Here is a 26,615-nt window from a genome sequence, read left to right as displayed (position 1 = left end):
CGGGGAGTGCTCTTCTGATCAACGACTCTCCAGACAATGTTATGTGAATTATCTTAAGAAAGTCAAAAAAGCCGAGAGATCGGGCAATACAATGAGTATTGAAATTCAGGATGACCGGGATGAAGAAGCTATGCAAAGAGCCGAACCTGTTGAGAAACTTGAGCGAATTCAACTTCATCCGGATCTTCCCGAGAGAGGGACAATGATCGGTTTAGAACAACCTACAGAATTCAAGGAAGAACTCACCGAGTTTCTCCAAAACAACCTAGATGTATTCGCGTGGTCGGCCGAAGACATGCCCGGAATAGATCGAAGAGTTGCAGAACATAGCTTATGGATCAGGGACGATGCAATTCCAATGATCCAAAAAAGAAGGAATTTTTCGCTCGAGAAACATGCTGCCATCAGAACCGAAATGGAGAAGCTAGAGCAATAGGGTTTTATAAAACCCATAGAATGCCCAACTTGGTTGGTGAATGTAGTCATGGTGAAGAAAGCCAACGGCAAATGGAGAATGTGTACAGATTATACAGACTTGAATAAAGCATGCCCAAAGGATTGCTATCCACTTCCCCGGATCGACCTTTTGATCGACGCCACAACAGGACATGAAGTATTGAGCTTCATGGACGCTTACTCGGGATACAATCAGATTATGATGAATCCCAAGGACGAGAAGGATACGGCCTTCATGACGAATCGAGAAAGTTACTTTTATAAAGTAATGCCCTTTGGATTGAAGAACGCTGAGGCCACTTATCAGAGAATGGTAAACAAAGTCTTCAAAGACCAAATAGGAAGAAATATGAAAGTATATGTGGATGATATGCTTATAAAGAGTATCGTCCGAAGAAGTCATCTGGAAGATCTTGAAGAAGTCTTTGATACTTTGAGAACATACCAGATGAGGCTAAATCCGGAGAAATGTGCTTTTGGAGTTTCTTCCGAAAAATTCCTTGGGTTTATGGTATCCCAACGAGGAATTGAGGCAAACCCGGAGAAAATCAAAGCCTTGCTCGAGATGGAGTCACCAAGGACGGTTAGAGACATCCAATGCCTAACTGGAAGAGTAGCAGCCTTAAATAGATTTATCTCACGATTGGGTGAGAAATGTTTGCCTTTCTTCAAGGCTCATAAAGAGCTCGGGAAGGCAAAGGATACCTTATGGACCGATGAATGTCAGAAAGCGTTCGAGAAGTTGAAGGAGAAGCTCGGGACTCCACCTCTCTTAGCCCGACAACGGGAGAACAATTATTCACATACTTAGCCATTTCTCCAGCGGCAGTAAGCGCGGTCTTAGTAAAAGAAGAAGGTACTTCACAAAACCCTATCTATTTCATAAGTCATGTTTTAATAGATGCCGAGACACGATATCCGGATGTGGATAAACAAGCCTTAGCACTTGTAATCGCATCTCGGAAACTCAGACCATACTTCCAAGCTCATCCAATTGTAGTCTTGACCAACTTCCCGTTGAAGAAGATACTACAGAAACCAGACTTAGCCGGAAGAATGGTCACATGGGCTATTGAGTTAAGCGAATATCAAATTGAGTACAGAACTCGTCCAGCCATAAAGGGACAAGTTCTGGCCGACTTTATTCTTGAGAATAGCATGCCTAGTTCGGGAGTAGAAAATTCACCCGGTCCAGAGTTATGGACTTTACATGTTGACGGCTCGAGCAACTCTTCGGGGAGTGGAGTAGGGCTAATGCTTATCAGCCCGGAGGGATTCACTATTTATTATGCTTTAAGATTCAACTTCAAAGCCTCTAATAATGAGGCCGAGTATGAAGCCCTACTAGCAGGACTAAGATTTGCCCGAGCCCTAAGAGTCCGAGAATTGGAAGTCCGAAGTGACTCTCAGTTGATCGTGAATCAAGTTCGTGGCGTGTACGAGGCAAAGGAAACAAGAATGGCAAATTACTTAGCCAAAATTGATGATTGTCGCCATTATTTAGATCATCTTGAAATAAAGCAAATTCCAAGAAAGGAAAATGAAGTAGCAGATGAGTTATCCAAGTTGGCTTTATCCAAATATTCGACCTTAGGCTCAGCCATTTATATTGAACAGTTAGAAATTCCTAGCATTCGGGAGGCTGAGGCGATGAATATTGAAGAAGAGCTTAGTTGGATGAGCCCAATTATAGCATATTTGAAGAATGATATCCTCCCAGAAGACGTCAAGGAAACTAAGGCAGTTAAAAATCAAGCAGCGAAGTTCACCATTATTGAAGAACAGCTTTATAAAAGATCAGTCACACAGCCTCTTCTAAAGTGTGTTGGCCCTTCTCAAGCCCAATATGCCTTAGCCGAGGTACACGAAGGAATATGTGGAGCACATATGGGAGGTCGGGCTTTGGCCCATAAAATAATACGCCAAGGCCTTTATTGGCCGAATATTCAAAAAGATGCCGTGGACTATGTCAGAAAATGCAAGCAATGTCAACTTCATGCATCTATTCCGAAGACTCCGGCTGTCCCTCTTACATCTGTCTCCAGTCCGATTCCCTTTGCCATGTGGGGAATGGATCTGGTGGGAAAGCTCCCTAAGGCCACCAACAATAGAGAATTTTTGGTCGTGGCAATCGACTATTTCACTAAGTGGGTGGAAGCCGAACCTCTCTCATCCATTACTGAGAAACAAATGGAGAAGTTCTTTCAAGAAAGGATCATCTACAGATTTGGAATTCCAAAGATCCTTGTGACCGACAATGGAAAGCAATTTATCGGAGCCGGCTTCAAGAATTTTTGTGAAAGATATCACATCGAGCATAGAACTTCATCCGTGGCATATCCACAGAGCAATGGGCAAGTTGAAATAACCAATCGGACGCTTTTAGATGGAATAAAGAAGCGTTTGGAGACAAGTCGAACCAAACGGGTGGAAGAATTACCAAGTGTCCTTTGGTCATATCGCACCACGGCTAGAACTCCTACGGGAGAAACAACTTTTCGGCTAGCCTACGGCACAGAAGCACTTGTCCCGGTGGAGGTATTGGCAGAGTCAAAGAGATATACAGACTTAAATGAAGAAGCAAACGAAGAAGGCTTAAAGAGCAATCTTGATCTAATAGACGAAATGCGGAGCATGTCAGAATACCGAAATCACAGATATCAGAACCGAGTAGCTGGATACTTCAATGCTCGGGTAAAAAATAGAAGACACCGAGCGGGTGACTTAGTGCTCCGCAAAGTTGCGGCATCAGACCCAAGAAACCAAGGCAAGCTCTCACCCACATGGGAAGGGCCATATCTCGTCGAACAAGAGACGAAACCAGGGACCTACAAGCTAAAAAGCTTGGCCACGAGCGAGAAAATAGATCGAACATGGAATTCCATGAACCTTCGGAAATTCAATCAATAGAATTAGTCCAAATATGTAGCATTTGCAAGTAAGTCGAAAGACCATTTGATTTTCAATAAATCCACGTCTTCATTGTTGACATCCTTTTTCGCAAGAAGAAGTTATAGCGAAGAATATACAAATATACAGGCATTTCTTCAAAAGAACCCAAGAGAGTTCTTGACAAGTTCAAGAACCCGACAGCGTTCTTAAGAAGAGCCCAGGGGAGTTCTTAACAAGTCTAGAACCCAGGAGTGCTCTTCAAATCAACAAAAAACTCGAGAGAGTTCAAAGGCGTTACACTCGGAACCTCACTCGGGTAGCCATTCGGGAGTATTTCCCAACCTCTTATGAAACTCCAACGCAGACTTTCATAAGATGGAATTATTCAAAGGCGTTACACTCGGGACCTCACTCGGGTAGCCATTCGGGAGTATTCCCCCACCTCTTATGAAAGTCCAATACAGACTCTCATAAGATGGAATTATTCAAAGGCGTTACACTCGGGACCTCACTTGGGTAGCCATTCGGGAGTATTCCCCCACCTCTTATGAAAGTCCAATACAGACTCTCATAAGATGGAATTATTCAAAGGCGTTACACTCGGGACCTCACTTGGGTAGCCATTCGGGAGTATTTCCCAACCTCTTATGAAAGTCCAACGTAGACTTTCATAAGATGGAATTATTCAAAGGCGTTACACTCGGGACCTCACTCGGGTAGCCATTCGGGAGTATTTCCCCACCTCTTATGAAAGTCCAACGCAGACTTTCATAAGATGGAATTATTCAAAGGCGTGACACTTGGGACCTCACTCGGGTAGCCATTCGGGAGTATTCCCCACCTCTTATGAAAGTCCAATACAGACTCTCATAAGATGGAATTATTCAAAGGCGTTACACTCGGGACCTCACTCGGGTAGCCACTCGGGAGAATTTCCCCACCTCTTATGAAAGTCCAATACAGACTCTCATAAGATGGAATTAATCAAAGGCGTTACACTCGGGACCTCACTCGGGTAGCCATTCGGGAGTATTTCCCCACCTCTTATGAAAGTCAAACGCAGACTTTCATAAGATGGAATTATTCAAAGGCGTTACACTCGGGACCTCACCCGGGTAGCCATTCGGGAGTATTCCCCCTATTCCCCCACCCTTTATGAAAGTCCAATACAGACTCTCATAAGATGGAATTATTCAAAGGCATTACACTCGGGACCTCACTCGGGTAGCCACTCGGGAGATATTTCCCACCTCTTATGAAAGTCCAATACAGACTCTCATAAGATGAATTATTCAAAGGCGTTACACTTGGGACCTCACTCGGGTAGCCATTCGGGAGTATTCCCCCACCTCTTATGAAAGTCCAATACAGACTCTCATAAGATGGAATTATTCAAAGGCGTTACACTCGAGACCTCGCTCGGGTAGCCACTCGGGAGAATTTCTCCATCACTTATGAATTTTTCCGACACGAGATACATTTCTCTCCAAGACCTTTATTCGGGACCATATTTGGGACCATCTGGAATAAAGGCTCAGGAGAAATCAAAATATCACTAACCCTAAGGCATTACGCTAGGGGAGTGACTCGGGAAGACACTCGGGACCAGTCAACAAAGAAGCTTAATGCCTCAGTTTGAAGAAAACAACTACAAGTTACTATTCAAAACATTTGGCCACAAGGACCAATATTACAGAAAGCGCAAAGTTGCGCAAAATTCAACACTGTTTATAAAAATCCCGAAAAGCAAGAGCAAAAGTTCAAATATTCAAAGTCTTCAAAGTTTCTCAGAAACGGAAGCAAGAAAAGGTCGAAGTCTTTCAATTCCCAGAAGGATTCCCAAATTCGGGAAGATTGTCTTCACCAAGCCCGTCGCCACCAGGAGTTTCTTTCTCAAGACTCCCTCCATAGCCCACCGCTTGATCGTCATCAACATAGAGAAAAGGATCGGGAGGGCTGAAAGGTTCTTGGCATTCAACCCCTTCGGGTACGGCTCTTTCAAGAGTCTCATAAACTCTACCGTCTAGCATTCCGCCTAATTCCTTCGGGTTAGGAATATCTACCCGTCGGAGAACAGCAGTAAAAGCATCATTAATCCCGAGGCGGTAGGTAGAAGTAGAAAGAGCCACCTTGTCACATCCTCCCAGCCGGTACCCAATCTGGCATACCCGAGAGTGTGATCCACAACCCGAAGATCAGGTATCGAGTAATCAACCTCCCACATAAACAATAACATAATCATGAACAATAATAATCGATGTGCGAAAGATAAACCATAGATCCAAATAAGGAAAGAATGAATCATATATATAAATCAGAGTACTAAATATAATCAGAGTGTCTAAATTAGATAAGTAAAGTGAGGCGAAATCCCACTCTACAACCAGCGGAAGAGTAGTTCTAAAAGAGAAGAAACAAGATAGAATATAATCCCAATAGCAGGTACAAAAGGTAACTAAAATTTTCTCAATCTTATAGACAATATCCCTATAAGTATAAATCTCATAAATGGCACAAGGGCGCTTCCACTCTATGGTCGGACTAAGCATCGTACGGAGCATAACCACTCGCGGGATCTTCAGTGTAATTGTCGTAACCGCAATCACTTTCCTGGAGATATGCCTCTTCTCCTTGCGCTTCTTCATACGAGCAGTCATGATACTCAGAACCTGTAGAATAGTCTAACAAACATTGTACAAAAAGGAATGAGTTTCAAAGAAACTCGATAAGAAGGATTAAATCCATAATAACATAAATGGCAGGATTACAAAACAAACATAAATGCAATATGGTATGAGACAAACAATGAATGTATGAATCTAACTCTATGTATGCTGGTCTCTATTGGCAGACATGCTTTAAGTCATAGCACCGTACTTCTTTAGGAAAGTCTCATTCACTCATCATCAGTTGGTAATGCGTCCGGCATCCCTCGGGACATTCCATGGCTGGGGGTATAGGTCACCACTCTCTCACATCACCATTGGTCTAAGTACCGGCGCATGTCAGGGTTAAGCCTAGCCAAATGCAAGTCTTCTACTTAGTTACATCAAGTCAGATCTAGATACGTCCATTCCTCATCGCTGACGATCCTTTCCGGTATCCTTCACACTAGAGTCCTCATAGTCCCTGACTACGGACTCATCAACCCTATTGGTTATCCACATATGGTAAACGGGAAGCTCTCACGTCCCCTCACGGGTTGGTTACCGGTCTTGAGAGCCCGTGAGCCCAAGTCTATCCATATGCAACCCTACCAATAAATGGCCCCCACAATGTGATTCCTGTCCTCTCACGGGTTGGTTACCGGTCTTGAGCGCCCATGAATCCCCATTGCTACCACGGGTCGTTCGGTCTCAATACCCCTCCGATTAGGGTCTGACATAACGGGACATCCTAGCCAAACACTACTAGACAGTCCTAAATATGTCATCCAACAGTTTAGGAAGGTGTCCAGAGGGCATCTCCGGAAACATCCCATAATATTCCCGTAGTAGTCCAAGGACAGAAGTGTCAAAAGGACACCTCTCCTTTCCAAACCATACTTAAGCATACACAAGCATCAATTCATAACATCACATATATGGTAACTTCATATATGGAAAGAAATCAATAATTACAATCAACTTGTATATAACTGGTAAGTAAATCATACATGAGTCAATTTAATATAAACAAGTAATGCTACTGATATCAAGACAGTACCACAGTAGTATAACATTATAAGAATCTAGTTAAAGAAATAAATTAACAAGATTCAAATATAGAAACTAAGATATGCAATTTATGTTGTTATAGAAGTAACCATCCTTACCTTTTATAACTTGCAAAGGAATCCTAAGAAATCAAGTAAGATCTTGACAAACTTGAGAAGAAGGTCCTAAACAAGTGTATACAACATATTAGGAAAGATCCCTAATAGAAAAGATATCAAAACATCCAAAACAGACCAAATCTGGAGTTGCTGTACTCATTGGTCGATTTGATTGGTCTACTGTCCCAGTCGACCAATCAGTCGACCAATGGAGACAGTGGCCTACAAAATCAGAGTTTTAAGAATAAAGAACCGAATTTGGTGGTTCAAAAGGGTACTAAACAAGAGGTAAACTACATTGGTAGTATCCTAACATATAGAGGACCTCAAAACACTAATCGAATCAAGTCTTCAAGTTACAAATTAGGAAATAAAAAGTTACCATAATCAGATCAATCATGGTTCTTGAAGAATTCAAGATAGAAATCATAGACAAGAATAATAGGAGAATGAATCATTGATTCAGATAAAGATATCATGGAAGGCATACTTAGATCTTCAAGAAAATAGACCTAAGAGCATAAATCTAAATAAGGAAACAAAACCTACCATAGATGTAACTGTCATGATTCATGAATAAAGCATGGTATGGTAGAAGAGAAACAACTAGAGATTGATAGATCAAGGATCATGTAAAGAAAACACAGCAATTGACTACTAACATGATCAATATAGTAGATCTAAGAAGATCAGAATTTAAATCAACAGATGAACAAAGACAAGATCATGATTTGATCATGATTCCTTCAAAAGCTTGTAATGATCATGGTTAAGATCATTGCATTAGCCATTAATCCTTAGGAAGATCATGAGAGACAAGTCCAGAGATGTTTGCAACAGAGAATGCAGCATCTCCTCTACTGTCTCAACTCAAAAAGGAAAGAAAAACAGAGATGGAGAAGAAGAAGAGAGTGTAGACATACCTTTGATGCAAGAGGAAGAGTTTTGACGAAGATCCGTCAAGATAAACACCAAGGACGCAAGGGAGATGACATGCAGAGGTCTTTGGTTCGTTCCAAAGAGTTTGGAGGCAGAAAATACGAAGTAGACTCGAGATTGGACTTAAATAGAGCAAGCAAGACCTAATTACCAAAGACATAGCTCATTGATCGAGTGGATTGGTCGACTGGTCCAGTCGACCAATCAGTCGACCAATCAGTTCAGCAACTCCTAAACAGGGAATTGAAGGCCCAGATCAAATCCAATCCTAAATGGGTTTTGCACACATATCAAGTGACTTACCTAATAGGTAGAAATGCCTTCAAACCATGATAGAGAGCACTCCAAGTCCATCAACTAATCCGATCTTCATCAAGATTCAGTTTCCATAAATAGAACCTCATCATCAACACTCATGGATTCAAAGCCAGACACCCAGTCCTCCACTGGGATGGCCCAAAGCTGACTTCTTACTTTACTTCAGGTCACTGAACCTACAAATAACAAAGTTTCCGGGTCAAGGTTAGGGCTGGGTTTCAAATTCTCCCTCCCTTAAAGAAATTTCGTCTTCGAAATTGAAAGCGTACCTGTGCTTCCAAAGAGGTGAGGAAACTTCTCCTTCATATCTTCTTCCTTCTCCCAAGAAGCTTCTTCAGGGGTATGGTTCTTCCACCGAATCTTCACCAAAGGGATGGTGCGTTTCCGTAGCTGCTTGTCCTTCTTATCTAAGATTTCGGCCGTCTCTTCATCGTAGGTCAAATCAGCACTAAGTCCTTCAGGTGCTTGCTGCAAAATGTGTTCCAGATTCTCTATGTATTTCCGGAGCATCGAAATATGAAACACATTGTGAACACCAGCAAGAGGCGGAGGTAATGCTAATCGATACGCAACAGGTCCAACCTTTTCCAAAATCTTGAAAGGTCCAATGAAACGAGGCTAAGCTTTCCCTTAACATTGAATCTCATCACACCCTTCATTGGTGAAACCTTCAGGAAAACTTTCTCTCCAACTTGAAATTCCAAATCGGTCCTCCTCTTATCGGCATAAGATTGTCTTGCTTTGACCGGCAGACTTGATCCTTTCTCTTATCATAACTACCATAGCACTCGTAGCTTCAATCATCTCGAGGACCTAAGACTTTTCTTTCACACTGTCTCGATCCAAGACAAAGGTGTCCTACAAGTACTTCCATACAAAGTCTTGAATGGAGCCATGCCTATTGTTGCTTGATAACTGTTGTTATAGGCAAACTCAACCAAAGCTAGGTGTTCATCCCAATTACCACCCATATCCACCACACAAGATCCGAGCATGTCTTCCAATGTCCGAATTGTCCGCTCGGATTGTCCATCGACCTGTGGATGATGAGCTGTACTCAAGTTCAATTGGGTTCCCAAGGCCTTCTGCAAACTATTCCAAAACCTTGAGGTGAACCTAGGATCACGATCAGAAACAATACTCAATTGCACGCCATGCAGGCGAACCACATTATCCACGTAAAGTCTCGCTAGCTTATCCAGAGTATGAGTGATCTTCATAGGAATGAAGTGGGCTGATTTGGTCAACCTATCAACAATCACCCACACGGTGTCATTGCCTTTACTTGTCCGAGGCAAGTTAGTCACAAAGTCCATAGAGATATCCTCCCACTTCCAACTAGGAATAGGAAGGGGTTGAAGTAATCCAGATGGGGGTTGTCGAACGGCTTTCACATGTTGGCAAGTCTCACACTTGGCAACAAAATTATCGACATCAGCCTTCAAACCAATCCACCAAAAATGTTCCTTCAAGTCCTTGTACATCTTGGTGCTTCCTGGGTTTATAGTAAAGACTGACTGGTGTGCTTCCTTCAATATTTCCTTTTTAATTTCTTCGTTTTGCGGGCACGCGCACGTCTTCCTCTAAACAATAAAGCACCATCCATGGATATACCAAAGTCGGGGTCCGACTCGAGATTCGAAGAAATCTTCTCAACTTTGATCAAAAGTTCTTGATCAGAACTCTGCAGAGCAACAATCTTATCTCTAAGGCCAGATCTTGCCGTCATGGCAGAAAGAATAAAATCAGAATTCTCAGGGACAATTTCCAAATCAAATCTCCCAATAGAGGACCACAATGGTAGACTCAAAGCATTCAAATCCAAAGTCTTCTTCAGGTTCTTCCTACTAAGAGCATCAGACAACGTTTGCCTTCCCAGGGTGATACTGAATATCACAATCATAATCAGAGACTAGTTCCAACCATCTCCTTTGTCTCATGTTCAACTCCTTTTGGGTAAAGAAGTATTTCAAACTCTTATGATCCGTGAAAATGGCAATCTTCTCAGTGTAGAGGTAATGCTCCAAATCTTCAAAGCAAAGACAACAGCGGCAAGTTCTAGATCGTGAGTGGGGTAATTCCGCTCATAATCTTTCAATTGCCGAGAAACATAGGCTACGACCTTGCCATGTTGCATCAGTATGCAACCCAATCCAATCTTTGACGCATCGGTAAAAACTGTCATACCACCGGAACTATCAGGTATAGTCAAAACCGGGGCACTTGTCAATCTATCTTTCAACTCTTGGAAATTTTTCTCACAGGCGTCAGACCAAACAAACTTCTCTTCTTTCCTAGTCAACTTAGTCATAGGAGCAGCCAACCGAGAAAAGTTCTCAATAAACCTTCTGTAGTAACCCGCCAATCCAAGAAAACTTCTTATTTCCGTTACCGACTTCGGTCTTTCCCAATCAGCCACAGCTTGGACTTTTTCAGGATCGACATGAATACCTTCATCTGAAACCACATGGCCAAGGAATACTACTCTCTTAAGCCAGAAATCACACTTGCTAAATTTGGCGTACAACTTCTTTTCTCGCAATCTTTGCAAAGTGAAACTTAGATGGCTCGCATGCTCTTCTTCGCTCTTCGAATAGATCAAGATGTCGTCGATAAACACAATCACAAACTTATCAAGCACATCGTGAAATCCTCGGTTCATGAGGTCCATGAACACTGCAGGAGCATTGGTCAATCCGAAAGGCATGACCCTAAACTCGTAGTGGCCATACCGTGTTCGGAAAGCTGTCTTGAAGATATCACTAGACTTCACTTTTAATTGGTGATATCCGGATCTTAAGTCAATCTTTGAGAACACAACTGCACCTTTTAACTGATCGAAGAGATCATCAATTTTGGGCAGCGGGTATCTATTCTTGATAGCCAGCTTATTCAACTCACGGTAGTCGATGCACAGGCGCATACTACCGTCTTTCTTCTTGACAAACAAGACCGGAGCTCCCCAAGGTGATACACTAGGTTGTACGAAACCTCTATCAATGAGCTCATTCAACTGGTTTTGCAACTCTTTCAACTCAGTAGGAGCCATCCTATACGGAGCTTTAGATACCGGAGCGGCACCAGGGACGAGATCAATAGAAAACTCGACATTCCTGTCTGGAGGCACTCCCGATAGATCATCAGGGAAGACATCAACAAAGTCACAGACAACCCTGACTTCATCGACTCTTTTCTCCACTTTACCCTTGCCTTCAGATGAAGTATCATCCACTAGGGCATAGACTTGCATCAGTGCAGACAACACCTTCTTACAAACCCTTCTTTTCTCACCATGAAATTCTAAGACCGGACTTCCACAAATATGGAACTGAATCTTCTTTGAGGAACAAAGGAACACAGCTTTGTGGGCTGTTAACCAATCAATTCCCAAAATAACATCAAAGTCCTTCATATCAAGAAGTACAAAATTGGCTTCCAAGTTCTTCTCACCAATCAACACAGGACATTTAGATAACCCCTTATCTAGTTTCACAACAGGACCAGAGAGGTGTACTAATCAATAAACAACTAGACAACTTCTCGGGATTAGGTCAGTCTTCTTGATGAATGCGAGATGACATGAACGAATGAGATGCACCCGTATCAAATAAGACAAATGCGAAATAGAAGCAACTAACAATGTACCCGTAATCACTTCATGGCTTGGATCCCGCTCAAGACCGGAAATATCGAACACTCTACCGAGAGGGAGGAGTAGGAGCACTCTTCACCACCGGAGCAGGCTGCTGGACGGGCCGCTTCGGACAGCACGAGCGAAATGACCAGCTTGCTTGCAGTAAAAGCAAACAGGATTGCGTTGGGTCCAACTGGGGTAGCTGCAACGGGGGCTTCGAACAAAAGGCCTAGGATTCGCATTCACGGGCCTAGCACTTGCACTCACCGGTGGTCGGTTTCCGCCATACCGTCTAAAGCGGCCGAGCTGCTGAAAACCCGAGTTCGACCTACACTCCTAGGCTGAAAAGTAGGAGTGGGGTAGGGTGTAGGTCTCACAAAACGCCGATCATTACGATACACCAACCCTGGGGTTCCTTGGCTGCCGGGGCCTTTGCATACGCGCATTTTCCTTCTCTCTGTTTCTTCCAACTTCTTCGAGTTCGCACCACTTGAGCATAGCTCACTATAGGCTGGACCGTGAGGTAAGCTTTAATGGCAGGTGGCGCAGTCCTTTGAAGAACTTCTTCGCTTTGGCGAGATCGACCTTCGGAGAATCGGAGCAAAGAAATGAAGCTCCTCAAACTTCTGTTGGTACTCCAACACAGACAAAGATCCTTGTGTGAGAACCATAAACTCAGCTTCCTTCGCATCTTTCACCGCCTCGGGGAAATAATTCAAGCAAAAAGCTTCTTTGAATAACTCCCAAGTTACAACTCCCGCATGCAAACCTTCCAAAAAAGCCGAGTGGAGGTCCACCATGCATCGGCTTCTTGTTGCAACTTCGTTCAGCAAACAGAATCTTCGAGCTTCCGAGCACCGCAGATGTCGGAAAGCCTTCTCCAACTCACGAAGCCACTTGTTAGGAAACAAGGGATCCTTGGTAACTCAAGTGAAAGTGGGTACTTGCATCTTCAGAAAACTCTCCATCAGGCGAGTATGAGGAGTTCCAGCTAAACCTCCCGCATTAAGGACTGCGGCATGAGGATTCACATTAGCACCAGTTCGAGTCTCATTATGTAGAGTCATGAAACCCACCAACATCTGGTTGAACTGAGCTGCTTGCTGCTGCATCATATTGCCCATAATATTGGCAATATCACGAAAGCTTCCAACATTCGGGGCACCGGGTATCTCATGGGTACCCTGATCAACATTAGGTATCTCACCACCTCCATGAGGTATTTCACCACCTCCATGAGGCATTTCACCATCTCCCTGAGGTATTTCACCACCTCCCTGACCACTGGATTCACCACGCCCACTTCTCAGAGTAACCATTCTACAAAAACTGAGAACATCAAAATATTGAATTTCGAAGTTTCATAAACCACAAGTCCAAATGATTTGAAAACTTAAATCATGCTTAAATATATCCATATAGTCATCAAACAATAATCCATAAGGCAAAAATCACATTTTCCAAAAATTCAGCAGAAAATGAGGTCTCTGTGTCTATTGGTCGAGTGATTGGTCGACTGACCCAGTCGACCAATGAGTCGACCAATCAAGACAGAATGCGAAAATTCGCATTATAAGCCTCATTTCCACATTCCAACTTCATTTTATCCTCTTTCAAAGGTGAGAGAGCTCTAGGGAAAGTCTCCAAAGGTTCTTCCAAGTGCTCTTGAGGTGTTTTGGTGCTTCAACAACAACACTTCAACACACAACCATCACAAACAAGGTAAATCTTTCATTCTTTCTTCCATTTTCATCTTCTCATGCTTGCATTTCAACAAAACCATGTTTTGCCTGTATCCAATGCTAGAAATCATGCTTAGGAATACTTAGAAACATATTCCTTAGGTTTCAAACACAATGCCATGCATAGACAACAAGTTCTAACATAATGGTGTTCATCTCGCAAAGTTTTCGTACTGAAATTGTTAACTTTAGAAAATTTTTGATTTCTCACAAACCGCTTGAAATTTCCGCCCGAAATCAAATGCTACATGCTCAAGATGATATTGTAGATAGGTCCATAAAATTTGATTTAACCAATTTCAACTTTTCAAAAATCCAATTTTGACCTAAATTGCAAAATCCCCAAATTTTCCTTCTTGCTGAATTTTTCGCTTTAATTCAAGTTTTCGATCAATTTTCTTCAAACAAACTTCATAGACATGAAATTCCAAGTATTGCGCACATGCTAGTATGTTCAAATCAAATTTTCCCCAAATTTGAAATTTTTCGAAAAAATTACGAAAATACCTTTTTGGCTTAAATCTTAAAGTAGCACTAACTGGAAATGTCTCTTGTCTCTTTCACAGATACACACTATGCAGAGGGGAGGGCGAGGACGAGGTAGAGGTCGTGTTCGTATTGTAGGGGCACTTAGGGGCAGAGGTCGGGTTCCTTCGAGCCTAGACAGGGAGGTTCGGAGACCGGACATGTTCGACACACCTCAGGCCGAGTTTTTGTACGAGACCTACTTCAGTTACTGCAACATCGAGCTGGTACGTCTGCTTCACCTACGCCAGCTCAGAGTCTTTAGGATTCGGCAGAGATTCGACACGTTGCAGTGGACACATCTCTTCACTGAGGATCTGCTGGTATACCCGGAGCTAGTGAAATTGTTCTTCAGCAACCTTACTTACACAGAGGAGGCTCGAGGTCAAGGATATCCACTTAGACTTGTCCTCAGGAGCAGGGTCTTCCAGACTCAGATTCGCTTTTCCACCCGATCACTTGGGACCTCACTCGGGTAGCCATTCGGGAGTATTCCCCCACCTCTTATGAAAGTCCAATACAGACTCTCATAAGATGGAATTATTCAAAGGCGTTACACTCATGACCTCACTCGGGTAGCCACTCGGGAGAATTTCCCCACCTCTTATGAAAGTCCAATACAGACTCTCATAAGATGGAATTATTCAAAGGCGTTACACTCGGGACCTCACTCGGGTAGCCATTCGGGAGTATTTCCCCACCTCTTATGAAAGTCCAACGCAGACTTTCATAAGATGGAATTATTCAAAGGCGTTACACTCGGGACCTCACTCGGGTAGCCATTCGGGAGTATTCCCCCACCTCTTATGAAAGTCCAATACAGACTCTCATAAGATGGAATTATTCAAAGGCGTTACACTCGGGACCTCACTCGGGTAGCCACTCGGGAGAATTTCCCCACCTCTTATGAAAGTCCAATACAGACTCTCATAAGATGAATTATTCAAAGGCGTTACACTTGGGACCTCACTCGGGTAGCCATTCGGGAGCATTCCCCCACCTCTTATGAAAGTCCAATACAGACTCTCATAAGATGGAATTATTCAAAGGCGTTACACTCGGGACCTCGCTCGGGTAGCCACTCGGGAGAATTTCTCCATCACTTATGAACTTTTCCGACACGAGATACATTTCTCTCCAAGACCTTTATTCGGGACCATATTTGGGACCATCTGGAATAAAGGCTCGGGAGAAATCAAAATATCATTAACCCTAAGGCATTACGCTAGGGGAGTGACTCGGGAAGACACTAGGGACCAGTCAACAAAGAAGCTTAATGCCTCAGCTTGAAGAAAACAACTACAAGTTACTATTCAAAACATTTGGCCACAAGGACCAATATTACAGAAAGGGCAAAGTTGCGCAAAATTCAACACTGTTTATAAAAATTCCGAAAAGCAAGAGCAAAAGTTCAAATATTCAAAGTCTTCAAAGTTTCTCAGAAACGGAAGCAAGAAAAGGTCGAAGTCTTTCAATTCTCAGAAGGATTCCCAAATTCGGGAAGATTGTCTTCACCAAGCCCGTCGCCACCAGGAGTTTCTTTCTCAAGACTCCCTCCAGAGCCCACCGCTTGATCGTCATCAACATAGAGAAAAGGATCGGGAGGGCTGAAAGGTTCTTGGCATTCAACCCCTTCGGATACGGCTCTTTCAAGAGTCTCATAAACTCTACCGTCTAGCACTCCACCTAATTCCTTCGGGTTAGGAATATCTACCCGTCGGAGAACAACAGTAAAAGCATCATTAATCCCGAGGCGGTAGGTAGAAGCAGAAAGAGCCACCTTGTCACATCCTCCCAGCCGGTACCCAATCTGGCATACCCGAGAGTGTGATCCACAGCCCGAAGATCAGGTATCGAGTAATCAACCTCCCACATAAACAATAACATAATCATGAACAATAATAATCGATGTGCAAAAGATAAACCATAGATCCAAATAAGGAAAGAATGAATCATATATATAAATCAGAGTACTAAATATAATCAGAGTGTCTAAATCAGGTTAGTAAAGTGAGGCGAAATCCCACTCTACAACCAGCGGAAAAGTAGTTCTAAAAGAGAAGAAACAGGATAGAATCTAATCCCAATAGCAGGTACAAAAGGTAACTAAATTGTTCTCAATCTTATAGACAATATCCCTATAAGTATAAATCTCATAAATGGCACAAGGGCGCTTCCACTCTATGGTCGGACTAAGCATCGTACGGAGCATAACCACTCGCGTGATCTTCAGTGTAATTGTCGTAACCGCAATCACTTTCCTGGAGATATGCCTCTTCTCCTTGCGCTTCTTCATACGAGCAAGTCATGATACTCGGTAACCCGTAGAATAGTCTAACAAACATTGTACAAAAAGAAATGAGTTTCAAAGAAACTCAGTAAGGCAGTTAAATCCATAATAACATAAATGGCAGGATTACAAAACAAACATAAATGCAATATGGTATGAGACAAACAATGAATGTATGAATCTAACTCTATGTATGCTGGTCTCTATTGGCAGACATGCTTTAAGTCATAGCACCGTACTTCTTTAGGAAAGTCTCATTCACTCATCATCAGTTGGTAATGGGTCCGGCGTCCCTCGGTACATTCCATGGCTGGGGGTATAGGTCACCACTCTCTCACATCACCATTGGTCTAAGTACCAGCGCATGTCAGGGTTAAGCCTAGCCAAATGCAAGTCTTCTACTTAGTTACATCAAGTCAGATCCAGATACGTCCATTCCTTGTCCCTGACGATCCTTTCCGGTATCCTTCACACTAGAGTCCTCATAGTCCCTGACTACGGACTCATCAACCCTATTGGTTATCCACATATGGTAAACGGGAAGCTCTCACGTCCCCTCACGGGTTGGTTACCGGTCTTGAGCGCCCGTGAGCCCAAGTCTATCCATATGCACCCTACCAATAAATGGCCCCCACAATGTGATTCCTGTCCTCTCACGGGTTGGTTACCGGTCTTGAGCCCCCATGAATCCCCATTGCTACCACGGGTCGTTCGGTCTCAATACCCCTCCGATTAGGGTCTGACATAACGGGACATCCTAGCCAAACACTACTAGACAGTCCTAAATATGTCATCCAATAGTTTAGGAAGGTGTCCAGAGGGCATCTCCGGAAACATCCCATAATATTCCCGTAGTAGTCCAAGGACAGAAGTGTCAAAAGGACACCTCTCCTTTCCAAACCATACTTAAGCATACACAAGCATCAATTCATAACATCACATATATGGTAACTTCATATATGGAAAGAAATCAATAATTACAATCAACTTGTATATAACTGGTAAGTAAATCATACATGAGTCAATTTAATATAAACAAGTAATGCTACTGATATCAAGACAGTACCACAGTAGTACAACATTATAAGAATCTAATTAAAGAAATAAATTAACAAGATTCAAATATAGAAACTAAGATATGCAATTTATGTTGTTAAAGAAGTAACCATCCTTACCTTTTATAACTTGCAAAGGAATCCTAAGAAATCAAGTAAGATCTTGACAAACTTGAGAAGAAGGTCCTAAACAAGTGTATACAACATATTTGAAAAGATCCCTAACAGAAAAGATATCAAAACATCCAAAACAGACCAAATCTGGAGTTGCTGTACTCATTGGTCGATTGGATTGGTCTCATCGTCCCGAGTCGACCAATCAATCGACCAATGGAGACAATGGCCTACAAAATCAGAGTTTTAAGAATAAAGAACCGAATTTGGTGGTTCAAAAGGGTACTAAACAAGAGGTAAACTACATTGGTAGTATCCTAACATATAGAGGACCTCAAAACACTAATCGAATCAAGTCTTCAAGTTACAAATTAGGAAACAAAAAGTTACCATAATTAGATCAATCATGGTTCTTGAAGAATTCAAGATAGAAATCATAGACAAGAATAATAGGAGAATGAATCATTGATTCAGATAAAGATATCATGGAAGGCATACTTAGATCTTCAAGAAAATAGACCTAAGAGCATAAATCTAAATAAGGAAACAAAACCTACCATAGATGTAACTGTCATGATTCATGAATAAAGCATGGTATGGTAGAAGAGAAACAACTAGAGATTGATAGATCAAGGATCATGTAAAGAAAACACAGCAATTGACTACTAACATGATCAATATAGTAGATCTAAGAAGATCAGAATTTAAATCAACAGATGAACAAAGACAAGATCATGATTTGATCATGATTCCTTCAAAAGCTTGCAATGATCATGGTTAAGATCATTGCATTAGCCATTAATCCTTAGGAAGATCATGAGAGACAAGTCCAGAGATGTTTGCAACAGAGAATGCAGCATCTCCTCTACTGTCTCAACTCAAAAAGGAAAGAAAAACAAAGATGGAGAAGAAGAAGAGAGTGTAGACATACCTTTGATGCAAGAGGAAGAGTTTTGACGAAGATCCGTCAAGATAAACACCAAGGACGCAAGGGAGATGACATGCAGAGGTCTTTGGTTCGTTCCAAAGAGTTTGGAGGCAGAAAATACGAAGTAGACTCGAGATTGGACTTAAATAGAGCAAGCAAGACCTAATTACCAAAGACATAACCCATTGGTCGAGTGGATTGGTCGACTGGTCCAGTCGACCAATCAGTCGACCAATCAGTTCAGCAACTCCTAAACAGGGAATTGAAGGCCCAGATCAAATCCAATCCTAAAGTGGTTTTGCACACATATCAAGTGACTTACCTAATAGGTAGAAATGCCTTCAAACCATGATAGAGAGCACTCCAAGTCCATCAACTAATCCGATCTTCATCAAGATTCAGTTTCCATAAATAGAACCTCATCATCAACACTCATGGATTCATAGCTAGACACCAAGTCCTTCACTGGGATGGCCCAAAGCTGACTTCTTACTTTACTTTGGGTCACTGGACCTACAAATAACAAAGTTTCCGGGTCAAGGTTAGGGCTGGGTTTCACACACCTAGAGTTTCTTGAACTAAGAAGTGCCGAGGTAAGAAGTGATGATCTCTTTCTGGACAACCTCGGGCACCTCATCGGCACTGACGGGAAGTTTACCAGCTCGGACTTCTTCGCGAAGCTGCATGGCAATAGTCTCCATCTCAGCTTTCTCGCGCTTCAACTTCTCCATTTCTTGAAGGGCCTCTTCCAAATTTTCCTTGGCCTCAGAAAGTTCCTCCTTAAGAGGTGCCTTGCTTCTAGACATCTCCTTCAGTTTCAAGCTCCTCTCTTCGTCCCGTTTCTTCAGAGACCCAATAGTCTTGATAGACTCAGAGAGGTCGGCGATGCTTCGTTCCTGATCTGCCTTCAGCTCTCGAAGCTGATCCTTCAAATGCTCGGAACGAATCATGCACTCGCCCATGTAATGCGCCCCTCCAGAGAAGAACCTGGAGAAAATACGGAATACCATGTTACAGAAATCACTTGGAGAACTATAAAGGACTAAGGACGGAGAATTACCTGTAGGCGTTGGCATAGAATTTGTCATCTGGAAGATCCTTCAGATGCTTTCGGTCCGAAGGGATCATCCCCTCAAGAAGCCAAGACCTGTCAGCATTTGAGTCCCCCAACACTGTGTCGGATGAGGTCAGATCCCATCCGGGAACAAAAACAGGGGACTTTTGGGAGTCCTCCTCTGCAGCCATCTCACTCTCCTGAGGCCTCTTCAAAGGCCTGCCCGAGCGGCTGGATGGAGACGTCTGGGGAACACTTATCTCGGGAGGCCCTCCTCCCAGAGAGGAACTCTTCCTAGCAGTCTTCTTGCCTGAAGGCTTGGACGAGTCAGGAGTGCCGAGAGCCTGGACGGCAGGACCAGTTTCTGTAGCACTGCCTTTCTTCACTGGCTTTCAGGCGAAAACCTCTTTGATATTCCCAGTGGTAAGTGCCCGAAGAGCGTCGATGTCCAATTTGCTAGACACTACGACAACAAACGAAGAAAGTTAGAAAGTACGAAGATAAGAAAAATATACAAAATTGAAGAATATCAATGAAGAAGGGGCTCACCCGGAGAAAAGCCCCACAACTGAAGAGCAAACGGATACTAAGATAAATATCTGTGAACTGCGGCTGAATCTCTGCCAGCTTGGATGATCTTTTCTAAAGCTGCTTCTTCGGCGGCGGATAACTCAATGAGATTATTGAGTTCTTTAAGATCAGACTTAGATTTCTTCACAAAAGTAGTTGGGAATGGCGGCGGAACTGGGGGCTGGCAGAAGAAAAAGTGATGTCTCCACCCCTTGGTGGAGGTAGGCATAGACCCTGGCAAAATGATGTTGCCCGACCAATCCACAGCGTCGGTTGCCCGACGAAGAAGAGAGAGCCAACCCCCTTTTGATTGACTCTTAACTTCAAAGAAACGCTGAAGAAGGGGGAATGTTGGTTTGACTCCAACATTATGACAGAAACCAACAAAGCAGGAAACATTTCTCCAACTATTTGGAATAAGGTTGGAGGGAGAAATTCCGTAATGAACTAGAAGGTCTTCAATAATTTTTTGAACTGGAAGACGAAGACCTCCTAAGAAAGCATCATAATAAAGGGAGAAGGCCCCGTTCGGGGGCTCTCCAACCCGACTAGAGGAAGACGGGAGCTGGAAGAGATAATTCTTTGGAATTTCGCAGAAATCCCTTAGACGCTGGAGATGATTTGGGTTGAGATCTCCGGGATAGAATTCGGGACCCAAAAATTTGAGATCATAGTCAATGTGAGAGGGCGTCTTGGGTTTGTTCCTTTCTTCGAGAGCTGCCTCTTCGGAAAGCAACTCAGAAAGAATAAAAGGTGGCCAGCGATTGCGGCAATCCTGAGGACGAGAAAGGGGCGGGCGAGGCGAATAATGTCTCTGACTCACTCGGAATTTACCAGGAGATTGATTAATACTATCAACCTCCTGCTCATCCGAAGAATCCACAGAAAGACCAAGGTTGACTAAGTCCGTTCCTAAATCGGAGCATAGAGGTTCTTGGTCAAGAGGGTCGTCCCTGGCTAAGTCAGCAGTTGCTCTCACAATACGAGAGTCAGAAGAACCTGAGAAAGCATCTTCACTGGAATAATGCATGGATTGGGTTCGGGAAGACAACTCGGGATTGGAGATCTCGGCAGTCGGGACCTCCAGTCGGGAGGGGGCTCGGGCTATTTCCTTGCCTTTTCTTAAATTATCCATAATGCAAAAATGACAAAGGAAAGAAATGAAGAAAAGTTAGAGAAAACTTACTGGTTTGAAGATTGGAATAGCGAGTTGGAGAAAGCAGGCAACGCAGTCAGGGGACTTCAGAGGGAGTTTGCAAGCAAAAAACTGAAAATGAGGATTGAACCTCTATTTATAGTGAGGAGGAGGAAGATGAAGAGACACATCCAACGGCTGTGAATCAAGCAAAGCGACGGTTGAGATCTGGCACATGAAAGGTCGCGATCCAACGACCAACAATGAACAGACACAACGGTCAAGATTGAGGGACTCAAGATCTCAATCAAATGGCCCATGATTGAGTAAATCAACGGCTGAGAAAACATGACCATTTGCATATCAGAAGCAGCAATAAATGTGAATTAGTACAATGGCTGGGAGTTACGAAGGCCTTGGAGAAATAATGGCTATCATTCAAGATGACGTCTTAAAGTCTCTCCAAGAAGAAAGGAAATTTTCTAAGAAGCCTGGGAGTAACATTCCATACGTTCGAGAAGTCAATCGCACGGAATGGGGGGCTCTGTTGTGGGGAACTAAGGTCCCGAGTCCTCCCCCTCGGGAGAGATACACCTCCCTCGGGCTGGTGCATCTCTTCCCTCATAAAGGGTCCCGAGTGCCTCACTCGGGACAGATGCACCCCTTTGGGTTGTCTAATTTCTTCCTTGGAGAAGGGTCCCGAGTGCCTCACTCGGGACAGATGCACCCCTTTGGGTTGTCTGATTTCTTCCTTGAAGAAGGTCCCGAGGGCCTCATTCGGGAGAGACACCTCCCATGTGGGATGGCTCACCTCATCCTTGAAGAAGGTCCCGAGGGCCTCATTCGGGAGAGATACCTCCCCTCTTGGGCGTTTCATTTCTTCGTTGGAGAAGTGCCACACTTGGGAAAAATATATATCTATATCCAACTCTAGCATTTCTCAGAGGACTCTCTTGACTAAGTCAATAAGAATTAGTTACGCATAAACACTCAGCATATCTATTCCGAGAATTGGGGAGGTGAGTCAGCATAACGGCATTATCAGGTGCGACAAAGAAGGAGCCGTTATTCCACTACTCCACTCACTACTCAACTATCAATCCGGAACTTAAGGAATCGCCGCCTCCAGGTAACCTCTATATAAACCCACCTCCTACATGGAGAAAGGTACGAGAACTTTCATCTGAGTACTTACTCATTACGTTCTTGAGAACTCTCTCAAGAACCATTATTGTTGCCTAGGCTGACTTGAGCGTCAGAGGCGGTTCCCCGGCCAAAACTAGGCCGGACCGTTCTTGCTTTCTTTGTGTGTGCAGGCATCCCAGTTATTCCAACTTGGTTGGAGAGCTCTTAAGGTGGTCATCTCAATATCCGGCTCTCCAAGAAGTTCTAGACGCAACAAATAATAATAATAATAAATCCAATGTGAGTACTAAACTTTTGTTTACTATTGTAGTTGGTTACTTGAATCTGTTTTTTCAGATCCATTTAGTTGTATTTGGTTATTTGAATCTCAATACATCTTTCTTACCCGATCACTTGACCATAATAAATGGATCTATACCATATTATCCAAATATCTAAGATAATTATCATAATCAACTCAAGAAAATAAATAAATAAATAAAAGGAAAAGGTTGGTTTGTATCAATAATTATACCAAACTCAAATTTGAAGGAAATAATGGCTTACCAGTAGTATTCATAGCCTTTATTAGTGAGTGTGAACTCTAAGATAAGTGTCTTTGATCAAAAGTAGCTCTTTGAGTACATCTTTTATTTCCATTCAATCCCATGGTGATTCAGCTGAGCAAGTAAGTCCAATTCTGATAACAGAATTGAGGCACACTTGAACTCTATCCTTCACATAACCTTGATTTCCAGTGATATTTACTATGGCTACTGCTGTTTCTGTTTCATCTTCAATGGAAAGAAGTGATTGATGAACGATGGCCATCACCCCATCATGCAAAGCCATCTCAGCCCAAGAATGAAGATTAAAGTTATCTTTGAACATTTCATGAGTAGGCTGCTTTCCTGTGAACATCTCTAACAAGAGAATTCCATAGCTGTAGACATCACCATGCATTGAAACATCAACACCTGTGCCATACTCTGTAACTTCTGCGTCTTAAGTTAGTATTTTGATGCATGGTAGAAAAAATAAAGAGTAAAGTTCATTAAACTTATTTTATATTAATATAAGGCAAATATTAGATTAATTGTAATAAGTGAAGCTTAGTCAAATAACAAAAATATTTTATCTTAGTTCAACAAAAAATGAACATTACCTGGTGGAATGTATCCGACAGAGCCCTTTATTCCAATTGAGCTTGTGTAATTATGAGATCTACTTGAGGCTTTTGAAAGAATTCTTGAAATCCCAAAATCACCCAGATGTGCGACCAAATCACCATCAAGAAGAATATTGCTTGGCTTTATATCACAATGGATAATCTGTACAGGACAATGGTGATGGAGATAATCCAATGCTACTGCAATGTCGATGGCAATATTCAACCTTTGTACAAGGTTTAAGTGCCTTAGCTCATCTTGTATGACATTTGCATGTGGATGTAACCAGCTCTCCAAATTCCCACTTGGCATGAACTCATATACTAAAGCCTTAAAATCGTTTCCTTCATAATCTATGCTTGAGCAACAGGTTAAGATTTTTACAAGATTACGATGCTTGACCTGACTTAGCGATTCACATTCTACCATAAAACTCTTAGTGGCACCACTTTCTTGAATGTTGAATACCTTTACTGCGACTATGGTTTTCCCATCATTGAGAACTCCTTTGTACACTAAACCAAAACTCTCAACTCCAATCAAATTTGAAGAAGAAAATCCATCGGTAGCTTTAAGGAGTTGGGCATAAGAGACATTAAAATAACGACCCTCTACGCAGAATGAAGTGGATTTTTTCGTTTCTTTTCCTCTTCGGTAGATAAAGAAAAAAACGATCATAAAAATTAAACATAGAGAGCCCCCACAACCACCTATGATGGCGATCAACTTGAAAACATGAGCTTGATAATGTCCTTTAGATTTTTCATACTGACATGTTGGCAGATGAAGCTCTGGTATGCCTCCGCATAGCTTATTGTTTCCAGTGATCGAAAATGCACTCTGATTTGCAAAGACCCCATTTACTAACACCCCACCCTCCAAATCATTAAATGATAAATTTAAGTTTTGTAAAAACTTAAATGCTCCCAAATATTTCGGGATAGAACTAGAGATATTGTTGTATGAAAGATCTAAATCTTGAAGGCCTTTTAGAGATCTTAGAGAAAATGGTATTGATCCTTGAAGTAAGTTCCCCTTCATATAAAGGTGTTCTAGGCTTATACAATCACTAAGGGTACTCGGGATTTCTCCAGATAAATTGTTCCCAGAAACATCTAAGATTTCAAGATTAGTCAGTCGACCCACTTCCAAAGGTAGAGCACCAATGAAAGAATTTCTGCTCAAGCCTAGCTCTATTAATGGGAAAATATCGAATATCTCTGTAGGGATGGTGCCATTGAAACTATTTCCAGAAAAGGTACAGTGCAACAAATATTTGCAATTTCCAATTCTATAAGGTATTTTCCCCTCCAAGTGATTGTCATCTAATTTGAGCACCACCAATGCTGTCAAGTTTTCAATAGAATCAGGGATTGACCCTGTGAATCTATTTGCAAATAAATAAAGCCCATTTAGGGATCGTAATCTTCCAATAGAAGTTGGAATACTGCCTCGGAGTAAGTTCCCAGAAAGTGCCAAGGACTGTAAGCTTAGGACGTCCCAATCTCAACCGGAATATTTCCAGATATCTGATTGTCAGATAGATAGAGCCCTTCTAATTGGGTTGATAAATTTGCTATGGACTTGGGGAGAATGCCACCAAACTGGTTATCATTAAACTCCAAATCTGTTAATCTACTGCAATTAGTTATTGTATTGACAAAAGTCAGGTCATCAGCCCTTCCACTTCCCAAATGGTTTTGGTTAAATAAAACCGAACTGAATTTTGATAGGCTTCCAAAATCAATGGCTACTGGCCCAGTAAGATTACTTTGGCTTAGGTCAAGCATATTGAGATTTGACATATTGGAGATAGAAATTGGAATCGATCCATGGAATTGGTTGTCACCGATAAAGAGGATCCGTAGATTAGGAAGACTGAAGCCTATATTTGATGGAAGACTCCCTTGAAGTTGATTGGTTCCAACATCAAAACTATCAAGTAAGGAAAGATTATATATATTGGAGGGGATTGTACCGGAAACTTATTGAAAGCAAGCCCAAGAATTGTAAATCTTGTCATTTTGCCAAGGGTATCAGGAATATTTCCACTCAATCCATTGAATCCAGCAGAAATGATTTGAAGTGATGAAAGATTCACGAAAGAAGCTGGGATCTGTCCTGTCAACATATTCTTATGGAATGCAAGGCCTTGAAGCTTTAGCAAGGAACCAAGCTCTATTGGGATTTTTCCTACAAGATTATTGGAACCCAAACTGAGCTTAATAAGGTTGGAGCATCGTGATATGTTGGATGGGATTTCCCCATCAAATGAGTTGTTGAATAGGATTAAAGAACGGAGACCTGACAAAGAGCTTAGTTCATGAGGGATCTCACCTTGAAAGCTATTGTTGTAGAGTGAAATCTCTTGAAGAAAACTGAGGTTTCCTATTTCTGGAGCCATGGATCCCACCAACCCACTAGACTGTAAACGCAAGGCTCTAATCCTGTTTGGATGTCGGCGACCGCTGCATATAATGCCTGGCCATTCGCAATAGGGGATGGAGTCATTCCAGGAGCTAACAACATGAAAAGGATCACTGGTTATGCGAGCCTTGAAAGCCAACAAGGCTAGGTGATCTGTTTCATTTGATCCTTTTGGCTGTGAGAGCACCAAACTCATGCAGTTGCTACACCAGAGAAGGAGAACAAAGAAAACCACCAAGATAAAACCCATTGATCTACTTTACTGAGTCAGCTATTTGATGAACTTGTTAAAATCCAGAGAGATGTAGATGATGCAGGAGCTAGGAGAATGAAGCAGAACTTTAGACGAGTTGAGGTTCACGAATTGAGGAGCTAATATCCCAACTGGGTTGTTATTGATTGTAATTTATAATAGTAATTGTAGTCTA

General features: G+C 42.4%; 1 pseudogene across 1 annotated transcript; it reads right to left on the bottom strand.

The window, feature by feature from the left end:
- Positions 1 to 5,996: 5,996 nt before the first annotated feature.
- On the bottom strand, positions 5,997 to 26,534 carry LOC149000428 (uncharacterized; annotated as a pseudogene). Its single transcript, XR_016170743.1, has 3 exons — positions 23,757 to 26,534; positions 23,159 to 23,580; positions 5,997 to 6,029 (listed from the first exon to the last, which is right to left on the bottom strand). The product of XR_016170743.1 is annotated as an uncharacterized LOC149000428 (transcript).
- Positions 26,535 to 26,615: the final 81 nt, after the last annotated feature.

The sequence above is a fragment of the Hakea prostrata genome, chromosome 11, assembly GCF_041222555.1.
Source record: "Hakea prostrata isolate BN-2017 chromosome 11, UWA_Hpros_2, whole genome shotgun sequence".
Lineage (NCBI taxonomy): Eukaryota > Viridiplantae > Streptophyta > Magnoliopsida > Proteales > Proteaceae > Hakea > Hakea prostrata.
This window is presented reverse-complemented; position numbering and strand designations above follow the sequence as displayed.